The following is a 16,308-nucleotide window of genomic DNA, read 5'->3' on the forward strand; positions in this document are numbered from 1 at the left end:
TTATTGAGTATGGAAATATTGTTTTATCACCAAAACTCATTGGGGAATTAACATTGGAAATGTTTTGCATAAAAGATTTGGATATGATCAGTGCCGGATTAAGGGAGTCCGGAGGATGAAAATCGGTCAAAAACTAAAATATTTACGGATTGACAGTTATAAGAATGTTTTAAGCTGATCAATCTGCTTTCTTTTCAGATTTAACCAATTTCTAAACTTTTTCAATAAGTTATAAATCAATTGAAGAAATACTTTAAAAATCTACTTCATTTTTTAAATAATTATTGATTGACTTACATTCGCCAAGAATCAGTTAAAATTTGGCAAAACTCTTGTGATTTTCTATACCTTCTAAGAATCAACATTTTCTTTATTCGACCGCCCCCAAGGATCCACCGAGGATAATGATGATATTGTCTCAGGTGACTAGTTCGATCTGTATATATGTATGTCCTTGATCTGTATAGAACATGAGGTGCTTGCTGAATCTATTTTGTATGGAATCTTTTCAGAATGGCTTTTGCTTTTCGATTTCCAGATACTTTATTCGATTGGTTGTCAATTTATACCTTATTTTTTTTGATGGTCAAGTTTTTCTTTCAGTGTACTTGTTGTCTCTATGAGTTGAGCTCAGTTGGGCAGTATTTTGGTTAGCTTTTTATGACAAATTGTCACGAGTGCATTGATGCAAAAAACTTAAATGAAGCGACATGCTGTTGAAATGTCTGTGCCGCCCTTTTTGTTGCTGTTGTTGCTGTTATTGTTGTTGTTGCATGCCCAAAAGCAGATAGAAACGATATACATTGCGTGTACTTGCAGATACTTGAGAGCAGGCAGTTTGGTTGTCTCATCAACAACGTCGTCATCGACATTGTCATCATCGTCATCATCATCGTCATCATCATCATCAACGTTTCTTTCCATTGTCCATGTTCGCTTAGGTAGCTTAAACGAAACAATGTGTGGATATTGGTGTTGTTGTTGTTGTTGTTGTTGCTCTTGTTGCTGCTGGCTGACTGAAAACTAATATGGGCCAGAATTGTGGAGATAGAGATGGAGACCACTACCCAGAAGTGACTAAGCCCGCAGCATAGCCTAATATTGGGTATGTCTGTCCCTTTTTCTCTACTCCTGGTCGACCCTGGTTTCTCCTGGTTGGGTTCTTGGCCATTGTTGTTGTTGTTGCTCCTGTTGTGTATATGTTGCTCTCGGATTACCAAGCCAGCAATGTGGCTGCAATTGAAAACTGAGCTTGACATTTTTTCACTGTTTTATTTTATTTCGGTTTCAGCTTCTGCCATTGCTTTGTTGTTGTTGTTGTTGTTGCTGTTTGGTTTATGGATTGCCGAAATTGAACTTGGGGGTCTGGTTTAAGCAAGTTGTAGCTGGTTACCGTTAGAAAAAAGGCATTGAATCTACACTCCATACACAGTCTGGAGCATTTTTAGGTCTTCCTGGAAACGTAAGCAATATTATATGAGTCTGAGTCTGAGCCAGAATTGCTGCTGCTGCACACACACACAACCACATACATACATACACACAAATAAAGGGTTTTGCCCTTTTTTTTTTTGTATGTGTCTTTTCAGTTTTCGTTTTTTGTCTTTTTCTGTTGTTTCTGTTTTATTATTATATTGTTTTTTTTGGGGACTGGCAATTAAATGAGCCAAAACGTAACGAAACGTAGCAAACGAAGCGAGCTTATGCAGCAATAATTCAATTAGCACTCTTTCGGTTTCGTTTCATAAAAGTATTAGTTGATTTTGTTTTTCTTCTTTTTAATTAATGTGCACTTATCATGCAATGCGATTAAGAGTCCAGAGAGTGAGAGGTTCCCTCGTTTGTCTCCTCCTTCTGTTGCTGCTGTTGCTGCTGCTGCTGTCGGTTGTCGGTTGTTGTCTTTCTGTAATTGCAACTTGTTTGTTATTTGTAGTTCAAGTCAGCCAATGCGAAGTAGGAGGAGAACGAAGAGGAAGAGTCAGTGGTGCTAGTGCTGGTGGTGGTGATGGTGCAGCATAGTAGAATGGAGTGGAGTGGCGTGGTGTAGAATGGAGTGCCTGTCACTGCCTCTGTCTTTGCCTGGCCGTTGCTGTTGTTGTTGTTGTTGTTGCTTTTTGTTGTTATCTGCCAAGAATGCTAATTATAAGATTAGTGCAGTAGCCCAGTGCGTCCCCTCCCTGCCCTCCCCGCCCACAATATGAGTTTACTTTGTAGCTGTTTTGGTTTATATCTTTTTCAATCTTTCTATGTGTGGACTCTTTTTGCCTGATAATGCACACGCACATCAAAACACAATATAGAAAGAAAAAGAATGAAACGCCCCATAGTAGTTTAATTTCTCTTAAATGAAAATGATTATTCATTAAATAATTCAAATTCCTATTCCAAAAATAAAATATTTATTGCTATTTGGAATGCAATAGTTTCTTTCCAAATTATTTTATTTTTTTTTTTTTAATTTCAAGTATTGTTTACTCATAAATTCTATATTTTTCTAAATTTTTCAATATTTTTTTGGTTTAATTGAAAAATTTCTCATCGGTTTCCTGTCAACCACAGAAATATTTCAATGCGGTTGACCTCTGTTCAGTCTTACGGCCTGAGACAAGTTTAACATAAAAATTCCTTTGGTTATTAAAACATTTCAAACTCTCAGCAAATTCATTATAAAATATTCTATGAAAGAAGATTCCATATGTTTCAGGTTAGCTGAAGTAAGCCCTTCTTTGATTAAGTTAGAGCCAAGTTTTTTTTTGTTGTTAACTAACAATATGAGGCTGATTTTGGATATAAGGTCAAATACTAATACAAATGTATTTGACATCTCCACATTGCTACAGACTTTATACTTAATTCTTTAAGTAATATTTCCTTAGAGAGACTTAATACAACTTCTTTAATCTAATCAATGTCCTTCTCCATGAACTAATAAATGACGAGCTTGACTCTATCAAGACAGATTAATATTCTATATTCCACTAACACTTATGCCCGAAAGTTCATGTTCCTTTCTGTGTCCTGTGGAATGGCTATAAAAGGCTTTGAATTACAATAAGACATTTGATTGAAATTGATATACTCAAGGATATATGGCTTTCTTGCTTAGAATAATCAGTCTAACTCGTAAAATAGATCATTCTTGCAATTAGAACTGTCCAAGTCACAATTGTAGTGGTCTTTTTCTTGATATGATAGGATGTTTACTATCCAAGTAAGCCTAGAACGATCCGTAGTTGAAATGACCAAAGTGCATAAACTCACATTATCCATAATTTGTTTCACATAGGCTACCAAAGGACACTCTGGATGATGTCTCGTCATAAGTAAATCCGGACAATTTAAAATTTAATTCACTCTTTCCCATTATAATTATTTGGTAGAGGTCAGAGTGGGTTGTTCTGTACTCGTTACAGACTTAGGCCTGGTATCAAACCTTGGACACTAGTACGTCCTCTAAAATATGCAAAGAATCCTTTGCATTATCCTCTTGATGGAACTACCTTTAACGTTTTGCTTGATCCAAAGCAAGGGGACTCGAAACGGAATTAAAAATTTAGTAAGTCTCTTCATCAAGTCGCCAAAGAAGGTTCATATATACATATGTATATACTATATGTACGTCTTGTGAGCGATTTTGTTAAAAGATGATTTTAAGATTAGTTTTGATTTGATTTTCAGGATGCAACTTTTGCACAGAAGGCTTTGGATATTGAAATTCATTGTTGTGAGTTTGTCGACAAATTGTAAAACAATATGTTAGATTATCATGGGTCTTCTATGGTTGGCATCTCATCCATTTTGGCTATCCCATGTTCTAACCATGAGCTTTGGGGCAACAAATCTTTTGATGCGCTTTTCACCCATCAAGTGCAGCGACATTTGGAAGCCCCAAATCAGCAGCATCATCAGCAACCAACTGAATGTAACTCGGTTCCAGCGCCAACATATGTACATATGCTGTTGGTTAGCAGCTGACACCCCCACTCGCCCATCCTCCCGGATCTCTTCAGATTCCACCAGCTCAAACATATATATCTCTATATGTTGGGTTTTTGTTTTTGTGGCTTCTCTCCCTCTCGTATCTGTCGTGTGCATCTCTTGAACTATCAATTTAAATGTCAGTTTAAATTGTAGAATTTTTCATTTTGTGTGGACTTCGTGCATGAAAACTATAAAATGTTTTCATTGTTTTATGTTTTTTTTTTGTTGTTTCTCTTTTTCGCTTGTTGTTCTTTTTGTTGCTGTTGTTTTCTGCTATGCCGACCGTTTTGTTGTGTGTGTTGTTTTGTGTTTGTTTTTTTTTTTTTGTTTTTGAGAACTTGGTTAGGAGAGTTAAGGAATATGGCAAGGCTGTGCCATAATGTGTACCGCTTTTAGTTTTTGTGGAGGAGGATGAGGAGGAAGAGGAGTAGGTTGATGTAGTGGGTTGGAAGGGGGTTTTAGGCCATGGTTTTTGATACTCTCCCTGACTCTGTGTGTGTGTGTGTGTGTGTGTGTGACTTGTTTTAGATTTCTATATGAATTGTTGCTGTTATTGTTGTATGGGCTGGCTGGCTGCCTTTCAACATTTGACAGCAGCTGTCAAAAACTGAAAAAAAAGAAACTTGAAAGAGTTTTGCCGAGAGACCCATGAGTCCAAGACTCTACATATACACACACATACACACACACACACATGTATAAACATACATACATATATGGACAGTGCCAAGACGACCCTGGGCCCAAAGCCAAAAAAGCTTAAAGTAAAAATTGCAATATGTTTGTTTTGTAGTTGTTGTTGTTAGTCAGTTAGTTAGTTATTGGCACTTGGGGCGTTTTGTTTTGTTTTTTTTTGGTTTTTGCTTACCTTTTAGCCAAGTTTCAGTCAGCCAACCAAAGGGGATCGGATCCAAAGAATTCATTCTGTAAGAAAAAAACACAAAAAAGCAATTGTTAATAAAAATATGTTTCACCTTTATTTTTCTTTTTGGTTTTGGTTGTTCCTCTTATCTCTAGCAAACAAACTCATCCCATTACACACACACAGACACGACACCTTTAGAAAGATCTGTCCAAGTGTCTGTTTTTGTCTGTCTACCTTCTATCCATCATGCCGTTAAGTAATCTTCAAAAAAACACTTTTTTGAAATGCTGAAAAATTTGTTAACGAAAACTATGAAATGGTAGACAAATCGTTTTCATTTGCCAACCAGACATGGGCTATTAATTTCTTTTTACACTTTGATGTTAATGTTTTTTCCCCATTTCACCCAGGTTGTTATTTCGGTTTTAAATTTACTATAAACTCTTGATCAGTTAACTATATAGTGTTGGTATATTCATATGAGGGTTGAATCTCTAAATCGATATTTATAATTTGTATGTTCTATTTATTCTCAGGTGCAGACAATTATCAAAAAGATTTATGGTTCAAGTTTTGTTTTTTTGTGTTCCGATTCCGGTTTTATATTTATTTTGTCGATTGTCTAATGCAGTTAACGATGATTCTTATATATGATTTGTATATAATATATACTTTGGCTATTATCATCATCATCATCATCGTCATCATCAAAGGCAGCAGACACTAATTGCTGCCACCGCGAGTCTTTTTTTGGGGACGGTTATTGAAATTGGTTTTGACTGGCGACCATCGAGAAATACAATGAAATTAATTAACTTGTTTACAATTAAAACATCATTAAGTCATTATCTATTGTGTGAAATTGTGTGTGTTTTTTTTTCCGTTTGCCAAAATGCAGCAAATGCCCTTGACACGAGCAAAAAAACAGAGAAGAAGAAGTCAATGTGATTGGGGTTAGGGTTAGGGTTAGGGTTTTAGGTGTAGCGTTAAAGGGAGTCTCTTCAATGTGCCAAAGTCAATACAAAATAAAGTCAAAGCAACCCCGAATAACCGAGACACACGTCACCGCCTTTGTCTGTCTGTTGTGTGTGTATCGGTGTCTGTGTCTGTGTGTGTTGTGTTGTTGCCATTTCAAATTGCCAATTATCGATGAATTTGCAAAAATACAAACAGACACACAGTAGGCCAACAAAAGAGGCAAAATGAGGGGCGAGCCAGCAGTTGGCAGCTTAAGCGGCTTGTGCCCTTTGTCTATCTCTTTCACTCTCTCACTCTTGGCTGATCCTTTTTACCAGTCAATATTTTGCTAGTTTTCAGTGTTGGTGTCCTTTTTCACAAGATACCCCGTATGCCAAATAGAATGTTTTGGGTATATATATTTTGCCAAAAGAGGTTACCATAATCAGCTTATCTCGATTTCAATTAACAAATTATTCATCTAATACTGAATTATTGTCTTTTAATTTAAAACAGTTTTTCGAATTTTATTAAATTTCTTAAACAAATTCTTTTTGAAGGTAATACAAACTTTCTATATTGCCCTTGATGATGATAAGCATAGGTTTAGGTGTTTCTCTTTTTGCCAAATGCAAAATGTCTGTGTGCGAAATTATGCAAATCAAATGGCACACACACACACACACACACAACACATACATATGTATGTATGGCACACCCGTAGGCCATAGATCGGTGTCAGTTGCAATATTATTGTTGCAACTCAGCAATTTTCCCTTTTGTCAGCATGAGGGCAGCAACAGTTATTTGATGATGATGATGACAATGATTACGACAAAGATGATGACGATGATGATGATGATGGCTTATAAATGTCATTCATTCAATGGTGAGACAATGTTTTAAAGCCACTGCAAGTTACACTTTATAAATATTTTCACTCAATTCTTTGCGTTTTCCCTTTAAAGTAAATCTTAATCTTAATCGATGAAAATCTTATTGAAATTCGAAGCGAACAGCTGCTACTGCTGCTGCAATGGCCTTGCCTCTTTCCTTTCCCAAAGAAGTAGGACCACACCCCAACAAAAAGATTCGTTTTACCTTATGAACAACCAAAAATAAATTTACATATGACTGCGCCCTGTCAATTGCCATTACGCAGTGAAAAAGGAAAAAAAAAAACATAACGAAATTTTATATTTCGTTTTTTTTTAATAGCTTTTTGCACTCAAAAAAAGAGTTGAGAAAAATGAAGAAACGAAATCGAAACTAAATTGAAAAGAAAACGGAAAACCTAAGCAAACAGAACAGGGGCAGTTGAAATCCCTTGAAAGGGAAAGGTTGAAAAGTAGAAATTAATTCAGCAGTAAATACAATTTACAGCAGCTTCAGTTCCAGGTTCCTTCTTTTCATTCAGTCAGTCAAGCTGCGGCTACTATTTAACATTCAAATTACAAATCCTTTTTTTTTTTTTTTTTTTTTCTTTTTGGATCTGTCAAGGGGTTGACTGACTGAATATTCTCGAATCGTCTTAGTTAAAATTCTGCGCACTGACAAATCGTTTTGCCTTCATTGGAAACAAGCAAAAGGAAGGAAAACGAAAAAAAAAAAACGAAATTCCCCCGTGTCGACCCTCCTCATTGACTTCAGCCGCTTGAGCTGAACTGAGGACTAAATGTTGAACCCTTCTTCGCATTGTCCTTGCTCTCACCTCTCTCTCTCTCTCTCCATATATATCTGTGTGTTCTTTGTGTGTTCTGGGATGCATTCGTCATCTAATTTGAATATCTGCGTTGTATCTCTGTCCTCTGTCTTCTGTCCTCACGGGATGCGTGAGAAAATTGTCAGCATATTGATTCGATGATTATCAACAGTTATGCGCATATTTAATTGTCTCCCAATGGCTCGTTCCTCTTCAAACTAAATTTCTCTCTATCTCTCACTCTCTCTCTCAATAATTCTCTATCTCAATTGATTTTGTTAAGTTGAAGTGCAAATAGTGAATAGCGGCCGCAGAATTTCTACAAATATTTGCCCAGCTTTACAGTTTTCTATTCCTTTTTTTTTTTGGGATAGTTTGTTTCTCTCTCTCTCTCTCTGTCTTTCTCCCGAGAAACAAAGTTCATCCAGCTGCTGCTGTTACCCCTCTCTGACAACTTCATTTACATAAAGAATTTCTTGTTTTTACCAGCAAGCAAGCCAGCCAGCCAGCTGACCTTTGTCCGGGGTCACACAAATGCTGATTAACCCAAAAATAGACGCGTAATTAGGCGAGCAACGGCCAAAAAGGTTCAAAAAAGGTTATGCCGATGCTCGATTAAAAGGATCAAATAGGTTTCGCTCGCGTTCGCGTTCTCTACTATCTAATTTTCCCATTTTTAATCGCTAGCCATGTTCCTTTCTGTCTCTTTGACTGACTGACTGACTGCCTGCTGTGCTGTGCTGTGGAGTTTCTGTATATCCTATCCTTTGTGAGTGAGAGACAAAGGAGGAGGAGGCACTTGGTTGACGCCAACGTTGATGAATGCTCCATGCCACACAGTCAACGCACTTGCCGCTGCCGCTGCTGCTGCTGCTGCTGCTGTATTCCCAAGCCAAATTCCTAACCAGACTAAAAGTTTGGCATTTGTTGCTCTTGCTGGTTGCTGTTGTTGTTGTGGCATGTTTGGTCGTTGCCTCTTGTTGGCTCTTTTGACTGCGGCATTAATCAGCTTCTCGTGTGCATGGGCAACGCAGCCAAAACTATTTAGTAGGGTCGTGGAGGAGCGACCTAGAGAGCCTGCACTGACTTTGTATTATTTCACTGTAATTAATAAAGATTAAACGTTGTGACACAGCAACAACAACAACAACAACAACATCATCCACTAAGGGGAGCCAAGTTTCGGGTAGTTTTTCCCCCCGCCACCATACGGCCCGGGCCCAATTTCTAATGTCTCTGCTGTTGCCCTGTAATTTTTGTTCCGTCTGGAGTTGTGTTTAAGTGAAATGATTATGCAGTTGACAGTTTCAATATTTTCCATTTTCTAACAAGTGTTAAGATTAATGATCACAACCAAAGAGTCAGAGAGTCGTCGTTCCTTCACACCAAGCTACATAAAATGGGAGTGCCGTCTTCGAAAGAAATTTCTTGAAACATTAAATCGAAATGTCTATGCAAATGTGTATATATCCACTCCTTCTTGATTCGATCATCATAAAATCGGCAATGGCTGGACATAAATTAAATAAAAAAGATCTCTGATCTTTAATATGCATCTGTTTAGACCAAAATGCTGCTTAATGCTGCTGGCCCATCCCATATTCGTTTAAAGATGGGAATTAGGAATGAGAATTGGTAATGGGAACGAGAATGAGAATGAGAATGGTGGGCATGGGTAGGGGGTAGAGAGAGGCTATATCATATTGCACATTTTGCATAAAATTCGATATAGAAACCATAAACATAAACTAAGATTAATGCATTCATATATCACTCAATGTAAGACAAAATGAACCATTAAAAAATACATATATACATATCTACATATACATGAAATACTTGGAAAATTAACAAAACTGAATATGAGAAGGGGAACGGGGCAGAGACGATATATACATACATATATAAAAGAGGGAGCTTATGGAAAATGAAATTCAAATTTGGGTCACAAGTGCAGTGCATAATAAATATATATATGTGTGTGTGTGTGTGTGTGTGTGTGTGTGTGTGTGTGTGTGGTGGGGAGAGGAAAGAGGGAGAAAAGATCATATATAAGAAAATGCCTTATGGGTGCCTTGGCTCGTACTTATAGTTAATTGCAATGGTAATTAATAATGTTATTTATTAGACAAACACACAGACACAGCAGATAGATAGAGATAGCGAGTGAGACAGAGAGAGAGAGAGAGAGAGAGAGACTGAGTGAAGTAGTGTCGTAGCCAACGTTCCCATGATGACCTCACCCAAAAAATTCAGAACGACTGACTCGTGCCCTCGCCTTTGCTGTGTTCTCTGTGCCTTTTCTATATGTGTGTCATTAAGTAAATTAAGTAAATAAACATATGCCTGAATCCAAAGAAGCTATGAGCATAATTAATTGGCAGTCAGTCAGCCGTTAGCTTGATGAGGCCAGGCCTCGTTTTAGTGTTACCCCAACAAAAGCAACAACAACAACAACCTACAAATGAAAAAGTACAACAGCTGCCCCTGATTCCCCTGTCTCACTCACTCATTCCCTGACTCACTTAGTCATCCTGAAACGCGTTAGTTTTTGCGCCCTTTAAGCAGACCTTAAACGCCTTAACTTTTAACATAACTGCCTTCCTACCGTCACACACACACACACACACACACACACAGCCAAAAGTCCAGCAATATTGGCTGGTTGGTGTTTTATAAGCATTTCAACGCCTTCATTTGCATGCGTTTTATGGCTTAATAGTTAGGATACAAAGGACTTTTTGGTTTAAGAAAGTCGCCGCCTGCAGCAGCCAAAAAACCGAAATTTCTTGTGCCTTGTGTGTGCCCAATAGATTTCTGTTGATAAGAAGTAGCAGCAGCAGCAGCAGCAAATGGTAAACAGGTTGGGCAAAAAAAAAAAAAAACTGAAAAGGTGTTGCCTCTTTTTTTTCTTTAATGCCCACCTCGGGCCACGTCTGCGCACTTAACTCACGCATATTGCGGCACCTCAACACATCATGAGAACCGGCGGAACCACCGATAGCAAAATATATGTATAAAACTCTTTATATATGTATAAATATTTGTATATGTATATGTATATATTTGGAAGGAACCGGCAAAAATTGAGACACAACTTTAAGCAGAAGCAGCAGTCAAAACGTTTAATTTACTTTTATTGAACTAGCACGATTTATTGAAATTGTTTTATCGAGCTGCTTTGCCTTTGTCTCTTCCTCTCTCTCTCTCTCTCTCTTTCTCGAGATATTTCTGTTGTTGTCCAGCCAAAGTGTGAGTTATAAGTTATTTATTTGATTTTTATACACTGGCAAAAGGGTAGACTATCTGTTTTTTTCATTTCTCACTTTTCAAGTAGGACATATTTGGATTAGGCCAATCAAAGTATTCAAAAATGTAACAAAACTTCTTACAAAGTAAATGAGACGAAACCATAAGCACCATGGGTGTGAGAGAGATGGTCAACTTAACGCCAAAGAGCATGATCATCGAGAAAACTTAATCTGACTATAATTATAGATACCATATGCTCCAACTAAAGATATACATGATATACTGACTTTAATATATAATCTAATACTTCAAATTTAAGATTTTTTAATATTTCTCGAACTTCTTATTTAGCTTTTACAAATCGTATCTTAAAGTATTTTCAAAAGAAATATCCAAAATTTTATCCATTTTGATTTAACTTCAATAACTAAATCTTTGCTCTATGTCAAATATGCATTCAAAAGGGACTCCCGGGGCTGAGTTTCCTAAGTCGAAAATCTTGATTTTCTAATCGAAACCATTCGAAAAGTATAGTTTATATCTATGCTAATCAAATTTGGATTCGATTTCAGATTTGTATAAGCTTTGTTTTAATGGGATATTCTTCTTTGATTTGCTAGAGTTAGAGACGAATCGCAAATATTGAGAACTTTTGAGAAAAAGTGAAAGAAATAAAATCAAGCATCTATGAAATTTAAGAAGATTCTATTTAAGAAAGAGTAATCAAAATACGGGGTATTTTTTTTTTTTTTTTATTCATTTTTATTGTTTTCTTTTGTTATTGTTAATAATATGTGTATGACACTTTGTGGCGCAGCAAGGGAAACTTGTTTGTCATTTCTTTTTATCTTCACTTAAAATCCAAGTCTTTCTATATCTTGCTTAATATTGAATTGCTTCTGTTAATATACCATATGCAACCTTTTGAATTTTTATAACTTGGATGGCATTTTGCAGAATTATTGGCAATTATGCTAATCAGAAGACGAGAGAGAGAGAAGGAATATGAGTGAATGTTAGTGCAAATGCCATTAGCCAATGATGATGGATATTTTCACACCGACTCACACACACACACACATACAATCACACAAACATATTAATAATGCCCCGTGCCAAAATTATTGGCTATCACTCTTAAATCGATGACCATAACTAAGCAAAGTGTTCATATTATTGGCAAAGCCTTTTTGTAATCTAAAACTATTTAGAGTCAAAGGCATTTGCATATTTATAAGCATTTTTTCCACTCTTTTTTTTTTTTCTGTGCCCACTATATGTCAGTCAGTTGGTCCGTCCGACCCGTCTGTCCATCTATATGTTGTCTGTACGTTTGTCCACTTTATGTTAATTGCATGGGTCTATGAAATTAATACTTTTTATCGCTTGCTCAATCGCCGCGAACTTGTAGCTCACATGTTAGCTGTAAATTAAGTTGACAACTTGGCGCTGCCGCTGACACAGTCATAGATACACACACACACACACATATATATACAGAGCACTTGAGTCCACTTACTCCTTAGTCTGGGGGCCCCACAGCTTTAAACAACTCTTGGCGGAGTTTGCTTTTGCATTCGCGAGAATGCCTAACTAGGCGCACAATTGAAATTAGATTGTTGCACAGATAAATCAGTTAGTTCTCCAAGTGTTATGGCAGACAAAGTCAGCTCTGACCAACTATTAGCATACGAAAAGCCAACTCCTACCCCACCATCCCCTCAAGCACCTAATCTAAATAAGGTCCACCATGGCACAACAACTACAAGTCATCATAAATTTAATTTTTATTTGATAATGCATAATCTGCATACACATGCAGAGCACAAATTGAACTCGATCTTTCGGTCTTGACTTTAGCCAAAAAAACAACCAACAAACAACAACAAAACGAGGTCAATTTTATAACCAACTTTCAAGAAATTTTTTCAACTTTATTTATAAATAAATGTCTAGTCAATATCTTGATCTCAGCCTAATGCGAAAAGTCAAATAAGGCGCTAGATTTTAATTATGATGACATACAACTACTATATAATATACAAAACCTTATTACTTATTAGCAACTATTAAAAAATAGTCTGTCATTTATAGCTTTAATCAATAAATTTCCTCCAAAATTTCGTTAAGATGATGTCAAAAGATGATTGGTTCTTACTTAACAGACTAATTTATAAACTTTTTCGATATATTTTTTATGTTTCAATGGAAGATTTATTAGACTTTCGTTTTGACCAGGCTCGAAGATTAAGAAGACTCAGTTCATCAGTAGGTAAACGTTGATTTTGCTATTTTGATGCCAAACTAGCTTAAACTAGTTGCGAATTACAACTTACTGAAGCAAAAATATTAGGAAAATCAAAAGATTATTATCACGAAATAGGAAGTTGAAAACTTGAAAACATTTAGTGTATTGATATCAAATATCTAAAGATCTGAAAAAGAATAAGAATAAACTATATGTTGGCATCAAAGAGTAAATAATAAATTGAATTACTTTTGGTAACAAATTGTCTTTCAATTAAAGTAATTGCAAATTCTCAATCAATTTTAAGAAACGAATTCATGTCCTATGAGCTACATAATGATATATATATCTGTTCAGTTCTAATTGAGACCAAATTATATTATTTAGTTTAATTAAATGTTTTGTTTTCTTTTCAGTTTCACACAGACACCCAATTGGTAAGTACCTACTAAGTAATAATTATTTTTAGTGGACTCCCTTCTATTAGCAAACGTGTTCAAGTTGATTGATTGATTTTAACTTGAATGCATTGCATGGGAAAGGGGCAAGAGTTTTGTGCGTTCAAAATGTAAATTGTATGGCTCATTGACATTAGTATGGAATTGGCATATGTTCAATAGTGGTATCATCGAACCACTGCCCATAAAGCAAACAAAATGAAAGGCAACGATGATAATCATGATGGTGATGATAATGATGTTCAACTTGGCTTTATTGAATGTCGTTACCAGCGCTTCAAGTGCTCCTACTCCAGGATTGTATGTGAGTGTGTGTGTGTGTGTCTACATATTTGACAGACATCAGTCCGTCATTTGGTCAGTCTATTGGGTACACTTTACTACGCAAATACTGGAGGTCTGTTGGCTATATACAAAAACGCCAAAAGCCATATTACCATTAGGCATTGACATGGGGGGCTTGTAGCTGGGAGCTGGGATCTAGGTAGGGGACTAGAACTCGGGGGGAAGCTACGAGTTTTTTAAGTTGACTGCCAATGTTTGTCTATGCTTGGCTGCCTACACAAAAACCAAACCAAACCTATCCAAACCTCTGCCCTGCCCTGCCCTTTGTTGCCCTGCCATGGCATGAGTTTGTGTCTTGTCTATTATTTAGCAAATATTTAGAATATTTGAGCAACAGCTAACAGCTAACGGCCACTTGGCTACTGCACGCGCTTGGCCAAACAAATCAGGCAAAGGCAGAGGAGCCAAGTAGAGCCAACTGCATGTCATGTCAAACTTTTCGTCGACGTTGGTTTTTCTTCCCCCCACCTCTCTGTCTCTGTCTCGCCCTCTGTGTGTCTCAGTACCTCCCTTTGCCCCATCGCCATTCATTTATGTTTAAATATTTAAGCGGACTTTTTTGTTTGCCTCTGTGTGTGCATAATGCACGCCTCTTGGTTAACAAAAAAAAAACACGCAGAAAAAAACTTTCTATAAATATGGCTATGACTATGAGACATGAGTTTGGGCTGTTCCAGCATGGTCATCATCATCATTATCATTATGGTCGTTAAAGCCACCTGCTGTCTGTGGTGGGGCTGCCGTTTTGGCCTTTAACCTTTTTTTTCTCTCTCTGACGGAGAGAGAGAGAGAAACTGTGACTGGGATTGTGGTGAACTGAGTCTGGGACTAATGTGTGTGTGTGCGTGTGTGTGTGTGTGTGGTGTGGCATGGCTAGGCAAGCGCAGGCTTCTACTGTTGGCCCATCTACACTCTATGGCTATCTGCATATTGGCCGACTGTTCTTAACAAGCTTGTTAATAAATTACCAACAAAATGGCCATAAAATGTGCCAGGCATAAATCATGGTGCGCAATCTGCCGCCTCTACTCCCACCACTCCTCCTACTCCCCCCATCTCATCTACCCTTTACTCTTTCTCTCTCTCTCTGCATAAATACATAAATAAATAATAGCAAGTGTGGACGCAAAACAGACAACGGGCAAAATTAGTGACAAGAAATACAATATATAACTATACCTATACCTGTATCTATATCTATGCATCTCTGTCTCTCTCTTTCTCTATCTCTCTCTTTCTCACTCCTTGTCTTTCTTTCTCTTTCCTTTTTAAACATTGAAATTGGTTGATAGCGCGCGCAAAAGAATGCGCGAAATTATGAAAAGCTAAATAAATCAAATCGCAGGCAATGAAAGAGAAAGAAGAATAAAAAAATCGTATATGTATGTATATGTACATATATTGTATGGCTTATACATACATACATATGTAGATATGTATGTATATATTTCATTTAAATTCGTCACATGCATAAATCAAATCAATTAGTTGGCATTATACAATACAGGTTCAGATTCACATTCAGATTTTGAATCTGATTTCGATTTCGATTTCAGGTTCGGTCTAGCAAGAGACAGATAGAAAGATAAATAGAAAGATATGGAGACAGAGAGAGAGAGAGAGAGAGGGAGAGAAAAAGAAGAATTATTTTCTCAATGAAACAAATGACAAGCCAGAAAAACTATTTGAGCTTAATGCAAGGATCTTGGCCTAAGACTGGAGGCCACTTTGAGTTACTTAGTAATATAGAAGAGGGTATGCATAGTCGGTCATTGGCACAAGGAGCACATACACACACACACACACACTCATACAGACAACCAGTGATCATTATATTGCTCACCCTATGTATGTTATTCGCTCTGAGCAGCTCAATTTTTATGGCACCAGCTCATTTTGTATCATAAAAAAGCATTTTCAACACATTTCTTAACGACAAGTGACTATAAAGTGCCTGGGCAACATCAGCAGCAGCAGCAGCAGCAACAACAACAACAACAACAACAAATTATAGGCAACAACAATGAAAACTTACCCAGCATTTTGCAGCTTATGGCCCAAAGGCGTTGGCGTTTTGCTATGGCCACGACTGCAGCAATAAACCCAAGAAAGAGACATCTACAACCACATCCAGAGATAGAGAGAGAGAGAGAGAGAGAGAGAGAGATAGAGAATAAAACAGATGAGGCACAATGAACAAATTATAATAATGATATGTGTATCTGAGAAGTTTCACTTTATATGTCAAAGATCGTCTTTTTTTTTTTTGTGAGGAGGGATCCCTCACACTTCACTCCAAAGCACCTCCTATACCCCTCCCCCTATACATCCACTCAACTCAATAGCAACCGAAAATGTCCCAAAAGTTAGTTTGCTGTTTTAAATTAGTCGAAAATTACGTTGAATTTATAATGCCTTCCACACAGAGAAGGAGAAAAAAAAAACACACACACACACACCGAAACGACACAGAAAAGCACGAATAAAAAAAAAAACAGAC

General features: G+C 36.9%; 2 long non-coding RNA genes across 2 annotated transcripts in view; one reads left to right on the plus strand and one right to left on the minus strand.

Moving 5' to 3' along the window:
* LOC137580061 (uncharacterized) overlaps window positions 1-16,308 on the plus strand; it is a 125,061-nt gene that overhangs the window by 13,649 nt on the left and 95,104 nt on the right. Inside the window, exon 2 of the long non-coding RNA XR_011032928.1 lies at window positions 13,422-13,442. This is a non-coding gene — a long non-coding RNA (uncharacterized lncRNA). The remainder of the gene's footprint in view (window positions 1-13,421; window positions 13,443-16,308) is intronic.
* The window catches only part of LOC137580053 (uncharacterized), a 38,175-nt gene that overhangs the window by 11,881 nt on the left and 9,986 nt on the right, over window positions 1-16,308 (minus strand). Inside the window, exons 2-3 of the long non-coding RNA XR_011032927.1 lie at window positions 15,844-15,926; window positions 4,850-4,905 (exon numbers count right to left, since the gene is read on the minus strand). This is a non-coding gene — a long non-coding RNA (uncharacterized lncRNA). The remainder of the gene's footprint in view (window positions 1-4,849; window positions 4,906-15,843; window positions 15,927-16,308) is intronic.

The sequence above is a fragment of the Drosophila tropicalis genome, unplaced genomic scaffold, assembly GCF_018151085.1.
Source record: "Drosophila tropicalis isolate 14030-0801.00 unplaced genomic scaffold, ASM1815108v1 contig_1190, whole genome shotgun sequence".
Lineage (NCBI taxonomy): Eukaryota > Metazoa > Arthropoda > Insecta > Diptera > Drosophilidae > Drosophila > Drosophila tropicalis.